At 42.7% G+C, this 22,103-nt stretch overlaps 1 pseudogene across 1 annotated transcript in view; it reads left to right on the top strand.

Moving 5' to 3' along the window:
- The window catches only part of LOC311114472 (protein jagged-1b-like), a 100,275-nt pseudogene that overhangs the window by 8,584 nt on the left and 69,588 nt on the right, over positions 1 to 22,103 (top strand). Inside the window, exon 3 of the transcript in view lies at positions 10,792 to 10,843. The product of the transcript in view is annotated as a protein jagged-1b-like (transcript). The remainder of the gene's footprint in view (positions 1 to 10,791; positions 10,844 to 22,103) is intronic.

Genomic DNA, 22,103 nt, shown 5'->3' with positions numbered 1-22,103 from the left:
TAGGGAACTACTATAATACTACTATAATACTACTATAATAGGTAACTACTATAATACTACTATAATAGGGAACTACTATAATACTACTATAATAGGGAACTACTATAATACTACTATAATAGGGAACTACTATAATACTACTATAATACTACTATAATACTACTATAATAGGGAACTACTATAATACTACTATAATACTACTCTAATAGGGAACTACTATAATACTACTATAATAGGGAACTACTATAATACTACTATAATACTACTATAATAGGGAACTACTATAATACTACTATAATACTACTATAATAGGGAACTACTATAATACTACTATAATAGGGAACTACTATAATACTACTATAATAGGGAACTACTAAAATAGGGAACTACTACAATACTACTATAATAGGGAACTACTATAATACTACTATAATAGGGAACTACTAAAATAGGGAACTACTATAATACTACTATAATAGGGAACTACTATAATACTACTATAATACTACTATAATAGGGAACTACTATAATACTACTATAATAGGGAACTACTATAATACTACTATAATACTACTATAATAGGGAACTACTATAATACTACTATAATACTACTATAATACTACTATAATAGGGAACTACTATAATACTACTAATAATAGGGAACTACTATAATACTACTAATAATAGGGAACTACTATAATACTACTATAATACTACTATAATAGGGAACTACTATAATACTACTATAATACTACCATAATAGGGAACGACTACAATACTACTACAATACTACTATAATACTACTACAATACTACTATAATACTACTATAATAGGGAACTACTAAAATAGGGAACTACTATAATACTACTATAATACTACTATAATAGGGAACTACTATAATACTACTATAATACTACTATAATACTACTATAATAGGGAACTACTATAATACTACTATAATAGGGAACTACTATAATACTACTATAATAGGGAACTACTATAATACTACTATAATACTACTATAATAGGGAACTACTATAATACTACTATAATACTACTATAATAGGGAACTACTATAATACTACTATAATACTACTATAATAGGGAACTACTATAATACTACTATAATACTACTCTAATAGGGAACTACTATAATACTACTATAATAGGGAACTACTATAATATTACTATAATAGGGAACTACTATAATACTACTATAATAGGGAACTACTATAATACTACTATAATAGGGAACTACTATAATACTACTATAATAGGGAACTACTATAATACTACTATAATAGGGAACTACTATAATACTACTATAATACTACTATAATAGGGAACTACTATAATTGGATTACGTGAGAAGATAATAGAAACTCGGCCCTAATGGAAGCCATATTGGTCAGGGAGCCGTGTCATTAACCCTAAAAGTTCCAGATTGGGGTGAAAATGGAAGCCATATTGGTCAGGGAGAAATCCAAAACAGTCTAATTGGAATGAATGGTAGTAGAGTTATAATCCAGGTTTTACTAATGCAGGAAAATAAAAAGACGTGATATATCAGAAATTGTGGAATATAATTATAAATTGGGTAAGTGTACCTATTAATCCAACTAAAATCTAAATTGAGACATTTCTAACATTATATACAGTGCCTTCAGAAAGTATTCATACCCCTTGACTCATTCCACATTTTGTTGTTACAGCCTGGATTCAAAATAGATTTTCTCACAAATCTACACACAATACCCCAAAATGAGTGACATTTTATTTTTAATTTTTTATTCAAAATGAAATGCAGAAATAGCTCATTTGCGTAAGTGTTCAAACCCCTGAGTCAATACTTTGTAGAAGCACGTTTGGCAGCGATTACAGCTGTGAGTCTTTCTGGGTAAGTCTCTAAGATCTTTGCACATCTGGATTGTGCAATATCTGCCCATTTATTATTTTCTAAATTCTTCAAGCTCTGTCAAATTGGTTGTTGATCATTGCTAGACAACCATTTTCAGGTCTTGCCGTAGATTTTCAAGTACATTGAAGTCAAAACTGTAACTCGGCCACTCAGGAACATTCACTGTCTTCTTGGTAACAATTCCAGTGTAGATTTGGCCTTGTGTTTTAGGTTATTGTCCTGCTGAAAGGTGAATTCATCTCCCAGTGTCTGGTGGAAAGCAGACTGAACCAGGGTCTCCTCTAGGATTTTGCCTGTGCTCCTGAAAAACACCCCAGTCCTTAACAATTACAAGCATACCCATAACATGATGCAGCCACCACTATGCTTGAAAATATGGAGAGTGGTACTCAGTAATATGTTGTATTGGATTTGCCCCAGAAACATAACACTTTGTTTTCAGGACAAAAGTGAATTGCTTTGCCACATATTTTGCAGAATTACTTTTAGTGCCTTGTTGCAATCAGGATGCATGTTTTGGATATTGTTTATTCTGTACAGGCTTCCTTGTTTTCACTGTGTCATTTAGGTTAGTATTGTGGAGTAACTACATTTACATTTTAGTCATTTAGCAGACGCTCTTATCCAGAGCGACTTACAGTTAGTGAGTGCATACATTATTTTTCATACTACAATGTTGATCCGTCCTCAGTTTTCTCCTATCACAGCCATTGAACTCTGTAACTGTTTTAAAGTCACCATTGGCCTCATGGTTTAATCCCTGAGCAGTTTCCTTCCTCTCCGGCAACTGAGTTAGGAAGGACGCCTGTATCTTCATAGTGACTGGGTGTATTGATACACCATCCAGAGTGTAATTAATAACTTCACCATGCTCAAAGGGATGGTCAATGTCTGCTTTTTATTGTATTTTTACCCATCTACCAATAGGTGCCCTTCTTTGTGAGGCATTGGAAAACCTCCCTGGTCTTTATGGTTGAATCTGTGTTTGAAATTCACTGCTCGACTGAGGAACCTTACAGATAATTGTATGTGTGGGGTACAGAGATGAGGTAGTCATTCAAAAATCTAACAAGCTCTGTCTCTTGTCAGAATTAGACGTTCATCCATGTTTCTCAAACTTAACATTTCGAAGTTGTTCGAAATGTCAAATGTACGTTTTTTTAGGGTTACGTTTAGGCGTTAACTCTGAAATCTCAAGGTTAGGTATTAACTCCTAATGGTTAAGGTAATGGTTAAGGTTTGGGATAGGCTTAAAAAATACAAAGGGGGGGGGGGGGGGGAACTCACTGGATTTGAACATGCAACCTTTGGCACCAGAGGCAGATGCTTAAGCCCATTCGCCATCCCCTTCCACAACACCCTACTTGAAGGTAACAGCGCTCACTGTTGCTCCTTGTGGCACATTTCCACGTCATCTCCCGACGTCCTTAGACATGGATGGACGTCGAATAATGACTTGTATCACTGGTGACCTGGCTGCAAAAATCATGTTAAACACTTATTGCACACAGTGAGCCCATTAACTTATTATGTGACTTGTTAAGCAAATGTTTACTCCTGAACTTATTTAGGCTTGCCATAGTCAAGGTGTTGAATACTTATTCACTCAAGACATTTCAGCTTTTCATTTTTTATTAATTTGTAAAAAAAAAAAAAAACATAATTCCACTTTGACATTATATGGTATGGTGTGTAGGCCAGTGACACAAAATCTCAATTTTATCCATTTTAAATTCAGGCTGTAACACAACAAAATGTTAAGTCAAGGGGTGTGAATACTTTCTGAAGGCACTGTATTGCCCTAATCTTTGGAAGAAAAGTGGAGATAACATGAAAGATTAATCTCACATGAAGTTTTATGACTTTTTATGATATATATTGAATATATACAGTGGTGTGAAAAAGTGTTTGCCCCCTTCCTGATTAGTTATTTGTTTGCATGTTTGTCACACTTAAATGTTTCAGATCATCAAACAAATTTAAATATTTAAATTTAAGATAACACAAGTAAACACAAAATGCAGTTTTGAAATGAAGGTTGTTATTATTAAGGGAAAACAAAATCCAAACCTACATGGCCCTGTGTGGAAAAGTGTTTGCCCCCCCGTTATAACACAACTCAACTGTGGGTTATCACTACTGAGTTCAATTCCTCTAGCCACACCCAGGCCTGATTACTGCCTCACCTGTTCTCAATCAAGGAATCACTTAAATAGGACCTGTCTGACAAAGTGAAGTAGACCAAAAGATCCTCACAAGCTAGACATCATGCCGAGATCCAGTGGCGGCTCCTGAAAAAATTCTCAGGAGGGGCAATTTTTCTGATGATTTAGGTGACCTACACACATTTAAAAAAAGATATGTCCAGCAACAACATGAAGACAGGGGCAGCATATAAGTCAATACCAGAAGCATTTATTGACTGATCTCAAAAGTGTTGGCTTACCAGGGTTGGTGGAGCCCTCAGTTTCATCTTTGCCTCGCAAAGCTAACTCAAACACTCCGCAAAACTTCACACACTGGATTAGCCGGCTGAGGATGTGGCGGTTCTTGCTAATGTCGTAGTAAATATATTTGTTATAGTGAATATGGAATATGATATGTTGAGTAAAATGTTGTGCTAAGATCTATTTAGGTCAGGAGCTGGTTATAAGTTCTGTTCCTATCCAATAACAATGGACAAAAGGGTCCTATCTTGTCAGCCTTGTCAGCAGGTGGCCAAGGACAACACCCACGCCATAGGCCTCTCAGTTCTTCCAACTCACGAGTTCTTGCTCTGAGGACACACAAACACACACACACACACATCATCACTGTTAAACACACACACACATCATCACTGTTAAACACACACACACACACACACACACAAAAATCCCCTCTCTTAGGATGAACATTTGAAGACAGAGAACCCGACTCAGAGCCAATGCAACAGTGACAGTAGCCTGGAGGTGACCTCGCCCAACTCATCAGGACCAATCAGAAGATCAGAACTACTAGATTGAACCTACTTCATTTATTGCATAAAATGTCTGCACACAATGTTTCGGGGCTCTCTTCAGATAATAATAATAATAATAATAATAATATGCCATTTAGCAGACGCTTTTATCCAAAGCGACTTACAGTCATGCGTGCATACATTTTTGTGTATGGGTGGTCCCGGGGATTGAACCCACTACCTTGGCGTTACAAGCACCATGCTCTACCAGCTGAGCTACAGAAAGTGGATACTCATGGATGCGCATTGCAATTGTAAAATGTCAACACAATTGGAGACACCACGTCATTTTTGGAGACATGTTATTGACAGTAAACTATTGTAGATGCGACTGCTAACTAAATAAAACATTTTAGCTGGCTAGCTAATCATCTTAGCTAAATGTGGGGCAAACAATTCAGTTATTTACCGTTAATTTTAGGGATTGGGGTGAAAGAAATCGAGTTACATAGTGATACTTTACGATATACTGTATTGACAATATCGCAATATTTTAGCGCTAGTTGGCTGTACCTGCACCAAAACACCATTATTGTTCCTTCATAGCTTGTTCTCAATCTTTTCACATTGGGAGCCAATTTGTTTTCAGCACTTTTATTTCCATGACTGATCAAAACTCGTTCTCATGGCTTTCTGATCCCTCTGCAACAGACATATGGTGCGCAATAAAATCACAGTATCGAATCGCAATACGTATAGAATCATGAGACTCGCAATGCTGATGCATATATCTTATCGTGAGGTTCCTGGCAATTCCCAGCCCAAGTTCATTTGCCACAACAAATCTCTTCGCTAGCAAACGCGATGTCTTCTCCAAAACGGCAATGTGTCTCCAGCAATGTTTACTTTTTTGACGTTCTATGGCATCTCCACTTTCCAAGCATATATGACCACATGTAATATTTTGGTAAGTGATGCAAATAGTGAACTATGTAGGGCCAGGATGTAAAATATATGTAGCTGCAGCAATTTCTCTTATCTGATATGGTAAGTAATGGGGCTTAATTTATAGCTCCCTAAGAGTTTGACGAACGGGTCCGTGAACGCGATTCCAGATATATTTACCGTATTGGTCCGAATATAAGACGGCCTTTTTTCCCCTCGAAATAGGTCCAAAAAAGTCGGGTCGTCTTATATTCGGGGTCTAGTATTCAGAGCGCAGTTTCTCTTCTTCGGCGCTCCCTTTAAATGTCAATACACATTCGCGGGCACAGATGGCGCCAAAAATTCGTTCCGGACGGAGGGAAGAGGCGTCCTTAACAACCAGCCCGTTACCGGTGTTTAAAGATGGAAAGACAGGCTGACCATTTAGAGACAAGTGGCTCAAAAGTGGGCCAGGTCAATAAACAACAGCGGAGGAGCTATGATGCCAATTTCAAAATAATGGTTGTCAATAAGGCAGAGTCATCTAACAACTGCCAAGCTGCCAAGACATTCGGGGTCACTGAGTGTAATGTAAGAAGATGGCGAGCAGAAAAACAACGTCTAAAAGATGCTAACAGTCAGCGAAAATCCTTCCGTGGTCCTCAAAGTGGTCGTTTCATTGAGGTTGACCGGAGGGTTTTTGAATATGTCAGGGAAAAAAGAAGTGAGGGAATGCCCATTACCAGAGCTGTCATCCAGGTTAAGGCCCTGGAAATCGCCAGAGAGCTCAACATCACTGGATTTAAAGCCAGCCTCGGCTGGTGTCGTAGGATGATGCGGCGTAATGGACTGTCACTTAGACGGAGAACGAGTTTGGCCCAACGCCTGCCGTCAGACTTCGGAGAGAAGCTGCTTTCGTTTCAGCGCTTTGTTATCAACCTGAGGAAGAAGCACTCCTACCCGCTGGATCAGATCGGCAATGCTGATCAGACACCCGTTTATTTCGACATGCCAACATCGGTGACTGTCAATAGAAAGGGAGAAAAGTCTGTGTTGGTGAAATCAACGGGCAACGAGAAGAGCCGCGTCACTGTCATGTTGACATGTCTCGCTGGTGGCAGCAAACTCCCCCCGTATGTCATTCTTAAGCGTAAGACTGTGCCAAAGGACCCAATGCCAGCTGGCATTATTGTGCGCGCCCAGGAGAAGGGCTGGATGGAGTCGGGGCTTGTAGTGGACTGGCTAAAGGTTGTGTGGGGCGCACGCTACGGGGGACTGAGGAAGAGGAGGAACATGCTCGTTCTGGATGCGTTCCGCGGACATCTGACTGAGCCCGTGAAAAGTCAGGTGCGAGCAATGAACGGGGATCTTGTGATCATACCAGGGGGAATGACAAGCCAGCTACAGGTGTTGGACGTAGTTGTGAACAAGCCTTTCAAGGATAACCTGCGAAAAAAATACACAGAGTGGCTCCTGTCTGGCAACCACGCACTCACACCGACCGGGAAAATACAGAAGCCGTCAGTCCGTCTACTGTGTGAATGGATCCTGCATGCATGGGATGCTATTCCCTCACAGAGCATCATCGATGGCTTTAAAAAATGTTGCATCTCAAATGCATTGGACGGCAGCGAGGACGACGTGCTTTGGGAGGAGCCGGTGGAAGCGGAGCAGCTGGGGAGCGATGACAGCGAGAGCGAACACAGCGGGGCAGAGGACGTGTGTGAGGGATAGAGAGACATCGGAGGAGAAGTTTGGCGAATTTTTGTTAAGTTTAGTTAAATGTGTGGCCTGTATTTTCTCTGTTATTTAAAAATGTTGCTTTATTATTGCTTGATATTAATTTTGAATCATACTGTACATAGTTTGCCTTTGTGTTTAATTCACTGTGTTTTTAATATTGTTATTTTAAAATAAAATGAAGTTCTTTGTTCGGCAAATCTAGTCTGCAAATCTGTTTTTCTAAATGTTTGTGTTGAAAAACGGGGGGTCGTCTTATAATCAGGGTCGTCTTATATTCGGACCAATACGGTACCTCTGAATAAACTGCCTTTATTACACCATATCCACCCTGTCCAAAGTCTCTACTTGGTCTCAGTTGGTTCTCCAGTAAACTTGTGATTATCAACACTAACCTCATCGTTGTGGCGGCGGACAGCTAGCCTGTATCCCTCGTCATCCAGTTGAGTGAGTGGCAATGTCTTTTTTCGTTCGTACCAATTTTTGGAAAATCCTCGGGTGTAGGACTTTCCGCCTTTAGTAGAAACCTGTTGAATTATTAAATTTGGTCTGGGAGGTCCTAATTGTTTCGTTGCCAATTTATCTTCATTTGTTCGCCGACAAAAAGGAACTTCTTTCAAACAATCCACTCTTTTCTCAGTTACGTTCATGGTTACGTAACGTATGACGAAAGCGCGTAAGTGCAAGCCCACAGACACCCATTGAGATTGTATTGAAGGCTCTGAAATTTGAAAAAAATAGATTTTACATGGGAGTCTATGACAGACTTCTGGGCGATTTTCAACCTGACTGAAATCGCCCCAAAAGGGGGGGGAGCCATTTGAAGCACGACTTTAGCCTGATTCGACATTTAGTGGCAGTGTGGCACTGTGGCAGATCAGACGTATAGATTACAACACTGATAACTACTGTTGCCGTGATATAATTGATTAGAAAAAAAATCCCTTCCTTTTCCCGTTTGGCAGTGCGCCGCCCATATCGCCCTATTGAACAGGCCGCCCCTGCCGAGATCCAAAGAAATTCAGGAACAAATGAGAAAGAAAGTAATTGAGATCCATCAGTCTGGAAAAGGTTATAAAGCCATTTCTAAAGTTTTGGGACTCCAGCGAACCACAGTGAGAGCCATTATCCACAAATGGCGAAAACATGGAACAGTGGTGAACCTTCCCAGAAGTGGCCGGCCGACCAAAATTACCCCAAGAGCGCAGTGACGACTCATCCAAGAGGTCAATAAAGACCCCACAACAACATCCAAAGAGCTGCAGGCCTCACTTGCCTCAGTTAAGGTCAGTGTTCATGACTCCACCATAAGAAAGAGACTGGGCAAAAATGGCCTGCATGGCAGAGTTCCAAGATGAAAACCACTGCTGAGCAAAAAGAACATTAAGGCTCGTCTCATTTTTGCCAGAAAATATCTTGATGATCCCCAAGACCTTTGGGAAAATACTCTGTGGACTGACGAGACAAAAGTTGAACTTTTTGGAAGGTGTGTGTCCCATTACATCTGCCGTAAAAGTAACACCGCATTTCAGAAAAATAACATCATACCAACAGTAAAATATGGTGGTGGTAGTGTGATGGTCTGGGCCTGTTTTGCTGCTTCAGGACCTGGAAGACTTGCTGTGATAAATGGAACCATAAATTCTGCTGTCTACCAAAAAATCCTGAAGGAGAATGTCCGGCCATCTGTTCGTGACCTCAAGCTGAAGCGAACTTGGGTTCTGCTGCAGGACAATGATCCAAAACACACCAGCAAGTCCACCTCCTGAATGGCTGAAGAAAAACAAAATGAAGACTTTGGAGTGGCCTAGTCAAAGTCCTGACCTGAATCCTTAAAAAGGCAGTTCATGCTTGAAAACCCTCCAATGTGGCTGAATTACAACAATTCTGCAAAGATGAGTGGGCCAAAATTCCTCCACAGCGCTGTAAAAGACTCATTGCAAGTTATCGCAAACGCTTGATTGCAGTTGTTGCTGCTAAGGGTGGCCCAACCAGTTATTAGGTTGTAGGGGGCAATCACTTTTCCACACAGGGCCATGTGGGTTTGGATTTTGTTTTCCCTTAATAATAACAACCTTCATTTCAAAACTGCATTTTGTGTTTAATTGTGTTATCTTTGACTAATATTTAAATTTGTTTGATCTGAAACATTTAAGTGTGACAAACATGCAAACAAATAAGAAATCAGGAAGGGGGCAAACACTTTTTCACACCACTGTGTGTATATATATATATATATATATACATATTGAACAATATTTATTGCAATTGACATTCTGTATAGAGGGAGTGTTATTGATGCTACTGTTCCTTTAAGCCCCCCCCCCCAAAGATAAATGACACATTTACAAAAATGGTATCTATGTATAATGATGCAAGGTTCACTTAACAGTAAATTAAGACAAAATGCAAGCTGTGAATGCCTGAAATCTATTACCTTGTTGTAGTTCAGTTATGTTCGGCAGGTAGCTTAGTGGGTAAGAGCGTTGTGCCAGTAACCGAAAGGTCGCTGGTTCTAATCCCCGAGCCGACTAGGTGAAAAATCTGTCGATGTGCCCTTGAGCAAGGCACTTAACCCTAATTGCTCCTGTAAGTCGCTCTGGATAAGAGCGTCTGCTAAATGACCAAAAAATAATAATAAAAAAAAATAAAATAATAATAATAAAATAATGTTGCTACTGTGAGACTATGACATGCAGCCACGACTGCTAGCAGGAAAGACCCATACTTTAAATTGGCAAAAAATAGTAATGAATGCTCATGAAAAATGCTATTATGTGCATATATACTGTATATGACACTATCAGTACTTGTTGCTTTTTTCAACTTGTCTAAGGCCTGTCATCAGTTGATTTCAACCATTGTGTGGCTGTGGTTTGACTGCATTGTTTGAATGGTATGTTGGCATATTGGCAGTTAATTTGAACAATTTATGGAATAATTCCTTAAACTGTCTTGCTAGCTAACACACAGTGCAGATAAATTATTTAAATCCATTGTTATACACTATCTTATCACATCACTGGCAAACCATGGTTGACCAACTCCCTGACCAACATGGCCGACCTTTACACCATCACAAGAAGGTTGTCCATTCTAGTGTTCTAAATCCTAATTCTATGGTTCACACAGATACTAGATACTAACGCAGGGACACTAGACGGTGTTGCTATTAGAGGTTGCTTTCAGTGTTTCTCTTTTGATGTTGTGTTGATGTTTGGCTGCTGTTTAGTTGCTGACCCTGAACTCTTTTTTTGTCTTCCCCAGAGGTCCTACACGTTGATAGTGGAAGCCTTGGATGCTACTAACGACACGAGCGGTGAGTAGCTCTGTGGGTGTGGTGGGGGGGGTTGGGGGGGAGTGGGGGGGTGTCTGCTATGCTACCTGACCTATCAGATACAGTAGGTGGACTGTATGGTCTCCTGAGTGGCGCAGTGGTCTAAGGCACTGCATCGCAGTGCTAACTGTGCCACTAGAGATCCTGGTTCGAATCCAGGCTCTGTCGCAGCCGGCCGCGACCGGGAGACTCATGGGCGGCGCACAATTGGCCCAGTGTCGTCCAGGGTAGGGGAGGGAATGGCCGGCAGGGACGTAGCTCAGTTGATAGAGCATGGCGTTTGCAACGCCAGGGTTGTGGGTTTGATTCACTAACTGTAAGTCGCTCTGGATAAGAGTGTCTGCTAAATGACTAAAATGTAAATGTAAATGTAAATGTATGGACACCTTCTACATGTCGTTATGGCAACAGTGATGTAGTTATGCGGCACCATGTTGTCTGTCTATCTGGAAGGGAAAGGGGAAAGTGTAAAATATGATGGAAACAGACCGTCCTTCCACACCAAGCATGTGACAAATAAAATGTGTGTTACCGGTTTAATGTATTACCATTCAAACAATGCTATCAATCCACAGCCGTACACTGGCTGAAATCAGTTGATGACAGGACTTAGACAAGTTGTAAATGCAATAAGTACTGATATTGCATCATATAACAGCATTTAGACATCTATCATCTGTTTACATATATTTTAGAGGCTATTTAAACAGACAATTGGTATAAAACGGTGTAAACTGTATTTATAATTATGACTATTTCAGGTTGACAATAATTATATTCCACCATTTCTGATATATCACACGTCTTTTTATTTTCCTGCATTAGTAAAACCTGGATTATAACTCTACTGCCATTCATTGCAATTAGACTGGTTTGGATTTCTCCCTGACCAAGATGGCTTCCATTTTCACCCCAATCTGGAACTTTTAGGGTTAATGACACGGCTCCTCTAGGAATGGAATATGCTCCCTACGGTGTACACTGTGTGGAGTTGCTAGGGCAACGGCCTGCCTCTCTGCTTGGAGGAGAGAGGGGAAGAGCTGGCTGAGGTGGCAGAAAGCTGTACAGATAACTCATCCAAAGGGCTTTGACTTCTCAAACACGGCAGAAAGCTGACAGCTATATGATGCCCCATCTCCTTATTAATTCAGCCAGTTACTGAGATAACTAGCAAGTTAAACTAACGACACAGCTGGACTCACCTGCTCCCTCGTTCTCCTGTTGTGTTATCTACAAACAAACACGTGACTGGCTCAACTGTTCTGGGGAACTACGGTTAGCTTCATAATGTAAAATAATGTGACAGGTGAAATGAAGAACGCAATCTGCTTTATCTCTTAAAGTACTGCACAAGTCGACTGCAGGTATTAACTTTAAAAAGTAGCTACAAATATTACAATTTATTGAAACATTTCAAAGAAACAGTTTCAACGGTATTGAAAACCATCCCATTTCCTAATACCCCGCTAAACTGTATAATTCCCAAGCCTACACAGTACAGCGTATGAGATTGTGCGGTAGTGTCAGTGTGTTGGTTGGCTCTGATCAGTCCCTACACCCAAACGAGGGCATTGCGTTCATCCACCTCTGGCCTGCTGGCTCCCCTTCCTCTGCGGAAGCATAGTTCCCGTTCAGCCCAGTCAAAACTGTTCGCTGCTCTGGCACCCCAATGGTGGAACAAGCTCCCTCACGACGCCAGGACGGCGGAGTCACTCACCACCTTCCGGAGACACTTGAAACCCCACCTCTTTAAGGAATACATGGGATAGGATAAAGTAATCCTTCTACCCCCCCTTACCCCACCCCCCAAAAAAATAAAATAATAATAATAATATATATTGTAAAGTGGTTGTCCCACTGGCTATAAGGTGAAAGCACCAATTTGTAAGTCGCTCTGGATAAGAGCGTCTGCTAAATGACGTAAATGTAAATGAGATGGCTGCCACAAGCCAGCGAGAGGGAAGGAGAGGGAAGGAGAGGGAAGGAAGGTCTGTGGGTTGAGGGAGAGGGAAGGTAGAGGAAGAGCAAAAAGGAGATTCATTAGAGATTAGGTTCATTAGAGATGAGCAGCGAATCCCAAGCCACCAACTCGCTCAGAGGGCCCTCCGTTTTCACAGGTTTCTTACGAAATTCCGAGGGAGGCTTTTTTTATGGCGAAGGGATCAATAAAACCCGTCAACTTCGGGACGAGTGATGCTCCATGTTCCGCTGTCAAATAATAAAACTAACATGACATTCAAATGAACAAATTCCCTCGTCTTATAGGCCTAAACCTCTGTGACATTTCATTTCTGATGTGTTACGTGTCAAGCTTTGAAATCGGATAAAAAACAAACAAATGCATGTGGCATATAATTAGGCCTCCATTATTTTGTACAAAATTGCTCAAAAAACATATCTCGGTGCATTTTGGGATACCATTTCGCTCTGGAGCCTGCAGCCTTGCTGGCTTGGTCAAAGTGGCTATCGGAGGGTGTAATTTGCTCCTACACCCTCGATCATCATCATCATCATCATCAGTCATCACTCCCTCAGCTTTGGGACACTTGTGCAAATGGAGGGGTCAGGGAAGGGGATTCAGCCAATCTTTTCTTTTAGATTCTGTCTGTTTTTAAAGCCCCAGTGCCTTCAGAAAGTATTCACACCCCTTGACTTTTTCAAAATGTTACAGCCTGAATTTAAAATGATTCGATGGCCTATACACAATAACCCGTAATGTGAAATTGGAATTATGTTAAGATTTCTTTTCAAATTAATAAAAAATGAAAGCTGAAATGTCTTTAGTCAATAAGTATTCAATCCCTTTGTTATGGCAAGCCTAAATAAGTTCAGAAGTAAACATTACTTAACAAGTCACATAATAAGTTGCATGGACTCACTCTGTGTGCAATAATAGTGTTTAACATTACTTTTTGAATGACTACCTCATCTCTGTACCCCACACATACAGATAATTGTAAGGTCCCTCAGTCGAGCAGTGAATTTCAAACACAGATTCAACCATAAAGACCAGGGAGGTTTTCCAATGCCTCGTAAAGAAGGGCACCTATTGGTAGATGTGTCACGTTCGTTGAAGGACGGGTCAGACCAAGGTGCAGCGTGCGATGTGAACATGTTTATTTATTAAAATAAACATACGAACAAAAACAACGTAACGTGAAGTCCTCAGGCTAAACACAATACAAGCCTATACACGGAACAAGATCCCACAACTAAAGATTGCAAACAGGCTACTTAAGTATGATCCCCAATCAGAGACAACGAGCGACAGCTGCCTCTGATTGGGAATCACACCCGGACAACATAGAAACACAATACCTAGAATGTAAACCTAGAAATAATAACATAGATCTCCACACCCTGACTCAACATAAAAGAGTTCCACAAAGGTGCGGACTCTGACCGCACAAACCTGACATAACAGGGTAGGGTCCGGGTGGGCATTCCGCCTCGGAGGCGGCTCCGGCTCCGGGCGTGACGACCTCATTCTCTCAGCCTCCCCGTTGCGCCCCTGGTCTGGTCTGGACCTCAGTGCGCTGCTTCCCCTCTCCTTCCCCCCACGATGCACCAAGTCCTTTCTGGACCCTGGTGTGGGAGACCCCGAACCTGGAGAGGGGCTGACGTCTGGGTCTGGACTGGAGCCGCTGACCGGAGCTGGACAAGGCACCGGTGGAGCGGACTGCTCTGGCTCCGGAGTGGAGCCGCTGAGTGGAACACGCACCACTGGCTTGGTGCGAGGAGCAGGAACGGGCCGGGCCGGACCGGGAACACGCACCACTGGTCTGGTGCAAGGAGCAGGAACGGGCCGGGCCGGACCGGGAACACGTACCACTGGTCTGGTGCAAGGAGCAGGAATGGGCCGGGCCGGGCTGGGAACACGCACCACTGGTCTGGTGCGAGGAGCAGGAACGGGCCGGGCCGGACCGGGAACACGCACCACTGGTCTGGTGCGAGGAGCAGGAACGGGCCGGGCCGGACCGGGAACACGCACCACTGGTCTGGTGCGAGGAGCAGGAACGGGCCGGGCCGGACCGGGAACACGCACCACTGGTCTGGTGCGAGGAGCAGGAATGGGCCGGGTCGGGCTGGGAACACGCACCACTGTCTTGGTGCGGGGAGCAGGTACGGGGCGTACCGGACTGGGAACCGGCGCTGGAGGTCTACGACTGTCTCCGTCCTTTACACTCCGCGCCCCGTCCTCCTCCAGTGAGGACTCCTCCTTGAGCCCCCACGAGTGCAGTGGTCGGGGCTCCTCTCTGTCGATCCCCGACCACCCTTTTAGCCCCCCCAAAAATGTTTATTGAGGCTGTCTCTCCTTCTCCACCCTGATCCCTTTCAGGGTCTCCATCTGCCTTGCCAGATCCTCTCTTATCTCCCTCCAAGTCCATACTCTCTGCTCCTCCTGGGCACGCTGCTTGGTCCATTGGTGGTGGGATCTTCTGTCACGTTCGTTGAAGGACGGGTCAGACCAAGGTGCAGCGTGCAACGTGAACATGTTTATTTATTAAAATAAACATACGAACAAAAACAACGTAACGTGAAGTCCTCAGGCTAAACACAATACAAGCCTATACACGGAACAAGATCCCACAACTAAAGATTGCAAACAGGCTACTTAAGTATGATCCCCAATCAGAGACAACGAGCGACAGCTGCCTCTGATTGGGAATCACACCCGGCCAAACATAGAAACACAATACCTAGAAATAATGACATACACTGCTCAAAAAAATAAAGGGAACACTTAAACAACACATCCTAGATCTGAATGAATGAAATAATCTTATTAAATACATTTTTCTTTACATAGTTGAATGTGCTGACAACAAAATCACACAAATTATCATTGGAAATCAAATTTATCAACCCATGGAGGTCTGGATTTGGAGTCACCCTCAAAATTAAAGTGGAAAACCACACTACAGGCTGATCCAACTTTGATGTAATGTCCTTAAAACAAGTCAAAATGAGGCTCAGTAGTGTGTGTGGCCTCCACGTGCCTGTATGACCTCCCTACAACGCCTGGGCATGCTCCTGATTAGGTGGCGGATGGTCTCCTGAGGGATCTCCTCCCAGACCTGGACTAAAATATCCGCCAACTCCTGGACAGTCTGTGGTGCAACGTGGCGTTGGTGGATGGAGCGAGACATGATGTCCCAGATGTGCTCAATTGGATTCAGGTCTGGGGAACGGGCGGGCCAGTCCATAGCATCAATGCCTTCCTCTTGCAGGAACTGCTGACACACTCCAGCCACATGAAGTCTAGCATTGTCTTGCATTAGGAGGAACCCAGGGCCAACCGCACCAGCATATGGTCTCACAAGGGGTCTGAGGATCTCATCTCGGTACCTAATGGCAGTCAGGCTACCTCTGGCGAGCACATGGAGGGCTGTGCGGCCCCCCAAAGAAATGCCACCCCACACCATGACTGACCCACCGCCAAAACGGTCATGCTGGAGGATATTGCAGGCAGCAGAACGTTCTCCACGGCGTCTCCAGACTCTGTCACGTCTGTCACATGTGCTCAGTGTGAACCTGCTTTCATCTGTGAAGAGCACAGTGCGCCAGTGGCGAATTTGCCAATCTTGGTGTTCTCTGGCAAATGCCAAACGTCCTGCACGGTGTTGGGCTGTAAGCACAACCCCCACCTGTGGAAGTCGGGCCCTCATATCACCCTCATGGAGTCTGTTTCTGACCGTTTGAGCAGACACATGCACATTTGTGGCCTGCTGGAGGTCATTTTGCAGGGCTCTGGCAGTGCTCCTCCTGCTCCTCCTTGCACAAAGGCGGAGGTAGCGGTCCTGCTGCTGGGTTGTTGCCCTCCTACGGCCTCCTCCACGTCTCCTGATGTACTGGCCTGTCTCCTGGTAGCGCCTCCATGCTCTGGACACTACGCTGACAGACACAGCAAACCTTCTTGCCACAGCTCGCATTGATGTGCCATCCTGGATGAGCTGCACTACCTATATAATATATAATAATAATATAATATATAATAATATAATAATAATAATAATATAATATGCCATTTAGCAGACGCTTTTATCCAAAGCGACTTACAGTCATGCGTGCATACATTTTTTTTTTGTGTATGGGTGGTCCCGGGGATCGAACCCACTACCTTGGCGTTACAAGCGCCGTGCTCTACCAGCTGAGCTACAGAGGACCACTACCTGAGCCACTTGTGTGGGTTGTAGACTCCGTCTCATGCTACCACTAGAGTGAAAGCACCGCCAGCATTCAAAAGTGACCAAAACATCAGCCAGGAAGCATAGGAACTGAGAAGTGGTCTGTGGTCACCACCTGCAGAACCACTTCTTTATTGGGGGTGTCTTGCTAATTGCTTATAATTTCCACCTGTTGTCTATTCCATTTGCACAACAGCATGTGAAATGTATTGTCAATCAGTGTTGCTTCCTAAGTGGACAGTTTGATTTCACAGAAGTGTGATTGACTTGGAGTTACATTGTGTTGTTTAGATCTCCACACCCTGACTCAACATTCAAGAGCTCCATAAGTCAGGGCGTGACAAGATGAGTAAAAATACAATAAAAAGCAGACATTGAATATCCCTTTGAGCATGGTGAAGTTATTAATTACACTCTGGATGGTGTATCAATACACCCAGTCACTATGAAGATACAGGCGTCCTTCCTAACTCAGTTGCCAGAGAGGAAGGAAACTGCTCAGAGATTTTACCATGAGGCCAATGGTGACTTTAAAACAGTTACAGAGTTGAATGGTTGTGATTGGAGAACAATGTTGTTGATCCATCCTCAGTTTAGTTACTCCACCTAAATGACTTAGTGAAAAGAAGGAAGTCTGTACAGAATTAAAATATTCCAAAACATGCATCCTAAGGCACTAAAATAAAACTGCAAAAAATGTGGCAAAGAAATAAACTTCATGTCCTGAATACAAAGTGTTTGGGGCAAATCCAATACAACACATTACTGACTAACACTTTTCATATTTTCAAGCATGGTGGCTGCATCATGTTATGCTTGTCATCGGCAAGGACTGGGGAGTTTTTGTAGGATAAAAACAAATGAATTAGAGCTAAGCACAGGAAAACCTGGTTCAGTCTGGTTTCCAACAGACACTGGGAGACAAATTCACAAATTCACTTTTCAGCAGGACAATAACCTAAAACAGAAGGCCAAATATACACTGGAGTTGCTTACCAAGAAGACATTGACTGTTCCTGAGTGGCCTAGTTACAGTTTTGACTTAAATCGGCTTGAAAATCTATGGCAAGACTTGAAAATGGTTGTCTAGCAACCAACAATCGACCGGTAGCACTCACGTCTGTAGCCATGAAGTGCTTTGAAAGGCTGGTCATGGCTCACATCAACACCATTAACCCAGAAACCCTAGACCCACTCCAATTTGCATACCGCCCCAACAGATCCACAGATGATGCAATCTCTATTGCACTCCACACTGCCCTTTCACACCTGGACAAAAGGAACACCTATGTGAGAATGCTATTCATTGACTACAGCTCAGCGTTCTACACCATAGTGCCCTCAAAGCTCATCACTAAGCTAAGGACCCTGGGACTAAAACACCTCCCTCTGCAACTGGATCCTGGACTTCCTGACGGGCCGCCCCTAGGTGGTAAGGGTAGGTAACAACACATCTGCCACGCTGATCCTCAACACGGGGGCCCCTCAGGGGTGCGTGCTCAGTCCCCTCCTGTACTCCCTGTTCACCCATGACTGCATGGCCAGGCACGACTCCAACACCATCATTAAGTTTGCCGATGACACAACAGTGGTAGGCCTGATCAGAGACCTGGCCGTGTGGTGCCAGGACAACAACTTCTCCCACAACAAGAGAAAGGAGATGATTGTGGACTACAGGAAAAAGAAGAGGACAGAGGACGCCCCATTCTCATCAACGGGGCTGTAGTGGAGCAAGTTGAGAGCTTCAAGTTCCTTGGTGTCCACATCACCAACAAACTATCATGGTCCAAACACACCAAGACAGTCGTGAAGAGGGCACGACAAAGCCTATTCCCCCTCAGGAGACTGAAAAGATTTGGCATGGGTCCTCAGATCCTCAAAAAGTTATACAGCTGCACCATCGAGAGCATCCTGACTTGTTGCATCACCGCCTGGTATGGCAACTGCTTGGCCTCCGACCGCAAGGCACTACAGAGGGTAGTGCGTACGGCCCAGTACATCACTGGGGCCAAGCTTCCTGCCATCCAGGACCTCTATACCATCTAATCAAATGGCTACACAGACTATTTGCATTGCCCCCCCCCCCACCCTTCTTTTACGCTGCTGCTACTCTGTTTATTATCTATGCATAGTCACTTTAACTCTACCCACATGTACATATTACCCCAATTACCTTGACTAACCGGTGCCCCCGCACATTGACTCTGTACCAGTACCCCCCCTGTATATAGCCTCACCACTGTTATTTCACATTGACTCTGCACCGGTACCCCCCTATAAATAGCCTCTCTACTTTTATTTCACATTGACTCTCTACTGTATATAGCCTCTACTGTATATAGCCTCTACTGTATATAGCCTCTACTGTATATAGCCTCTCTACTGTATATAGCCTCTCTACTGTATATAGCCTCTCTACTGTATATAGCCTCTACTGTATATAGCCTCTCTACTGTATATAGCCTCTCTACTGTATATAGCCTCTCTACTGTATATAGCCTCTCTACAGTATATAGCCTCTCTACTGTATATAGCCTCTCTACTGTATATAGCCTCTACTGTATATAGCCTCTCTACTGTATATAGCCTCTACTGTATATAGCCTCTCTACTGTATATAGCCTCTCTACTGTATATAGCCTCTCTACTGTATATAGCATCTACTGTATATAGCCTCTCTACTGTATATAGCCTCTCTACTGTATATAGCCTCTACTGTATATAGCCTCCCTACTGTTATTTCCCATTGACTCTGTACCGGTACCCCCTGTATATAGCCTCCCTACTGTTATTTCACATTGACTCTGTACCGGTACCCCCTGTATATAGCCTCCCTACTGTTATTTCCCATTGACTCTGTACCGGTACCCCCCTGTATATAGCCTCTGTACTGTTATTTCACATTGACTCTGTACCGGTACCCCCTGTATATAGCCTCCCTACTGTTATTTCCCATTGACTCTGTACCGGTACCCCCTGTATATAGCCTCCCTACTGTTATTTCACATTGACTCTGTACCGGTACCCCCTGTATATAGCCTCTCTACTGTTATTTTTACTGCTGCTCTTTAATTATTTGTTACTTTTATTTCGTATTATTTTATATTGTATTTTTTGTGTGATTTTTTGTTGTTGTGTGTATTCTTTCTTAAAACTGCATTGTTGGTTAAGGGCTTGTAAGTAAGCATTTCACTGTAAGGTCTACACCTGTTGTATTCGGACCATGTGACAAATAAAATTTGATTTGAACTTGACAGAGCTTGAAGAATTTTATTGTACAATCCAGGTGTGCAAAGCTCCCCAGAAAGACTAACAGCTGTAATCACTGCCAAAGGTGATTCTAACATGTAATGACTCAAGGGTGTGAATACTTATGTAAATGAGGTATTTCTGTATTTCATTTTCAATAAATTTGCATAAAACTTATAATAACATGTTTTCACTTTTGTCATTATGGGGTACTATTTGCAGATGGGCGAAATTATATATTTTTTAATCCATTTTGAATTCAGGCTGTAACCCGACAAAATGTGGAATAAATCAAGGGGTATGAATACTTTCTGAAAGCACTGTGTATATATATTACCACAATATGAGGTTGGAATAATATTGTGAAAATTATAATGCCCTTTTAGTGTAAAAGCAGTTTGAAAAGACAGGTGACCATTACAGCCCATTTTGGTGGGATGGAGTTTTGGCCTGCCTGGTGACATCACCAGAAACCCAAATCTCTCTGCCATGAACAGTTTTCAGTTCCCCCTCCCCACTTAGACCACTCCCAGACAGTTTTCAGTTCCCCCTCCCCACTTAGACCACTCCCAGACAGTTTTCAGTTCCCCCTCCCCACTCAGACCACTCCCAGACAGTTTTCAGTTCCCCCTCCCCCATTTAGACCACTCCCAGACAGTCCTAGCAACATTCTTGCTTGAGAAATAGCTTTTTTGTTAAGAACCTATTTTTGTTTAATTTAGACCATTTTTAATTGAAAACAATCACGGTAAAGTGATTAATTGTTACCCAGAAATGATTTGATATTGGGATAAAAACTGCTGTATTGGACCATTTGAATTACACAGCAATGTGATAAACTGCAAACTCACTCCGATTGGGTCTGTTATGTTATGATGTTCTCGCAATGTTTGGGACGGTCAGAACCTTGTTGAGCTCTGAATCCTCCAAACACATTATTATACTACCATTATAGAGTAGGCATTCACCAGAGCATTTAGTTTCTCATAACCAGTGCATTTAGCTTCTCATAACCAGTGCATTTAGTTTCTCATAACCAGTGCATTTAGTTTCTCATAACCAGTGCATTTAGTTTCTCATAACCAGTGCGTTTAGTTTCTCATAACCAGTGGGTTTAGTTTCTCATAACCAGTGCGTTTAGTTTCGAACAAAAACTCATGTAATATAGCCTACACCTTCACAATAAATCCATTATTTAATTTAGACAGTTCTAAAGAAACCTGATATGAAGAAAATGTGGTCTATTTCAGAGTGGCGCAGTGGTCTAAGGCACTGCATCGCAGTGCTAGCTGTGCCACTAGAGATCCTTGTTCGTGTCCAGGCTCTGTCGCAGCCGGCCGCGACCGGGAGACCCATGGGCGGCGCACAATTGGTCCAGCGTCGTCCAAGGTAGGGCCGGCAGGGATGTGGGTTCGTTTCCCACGGGGGGCCAGTATGAAAAAAAAATGAAAAAGAAAAGAAAAACATGTATGCATTCACTTAACTGTAAGTCGCTCTGGATAAGAGCGTCTGCTAAATGACTAAAATGTAAATGTAAAATGTAGTCTATTTCAGAAGAACAGAATAGCGGATTCTGTGTTGTCCTGATGTGGCTATGCCATATGACTGTGAGCTACACTAGTTCATTTAGCAGACAAGATTTGCGTAGAAGTCGATGGCATTATTTTATATTATTTTATAGTATGAAGAATACAATTGAACATAGCTGAATAAAATAGAAAGGATATTTTCTCCAAATGATTTGAGGGAGTGCACATATGCGGCTATTCTGTGTTGAGCGGTTAACAAAGAAACAGGTCCTCCTAT

The sequence above is a fragment of the Coregonus lavaretus genome (assembly GCF_964263955.1).
Source record: "Coregonus lavaretus genome assembly, contig: HAP1_SCAFFOLD_737, whole genome shotgun sequence".
Taxonomy (NCBI): domain Eukaryota; kingdom Metazoa; phylum Chordata; class Actinopteri; order Salmoniformes; family Salmonidae; genus Coregonus; species Coregonus lavaretus.
This window is presented reverse-complemented; position numbering and strand designations above follow the sequence as displayed.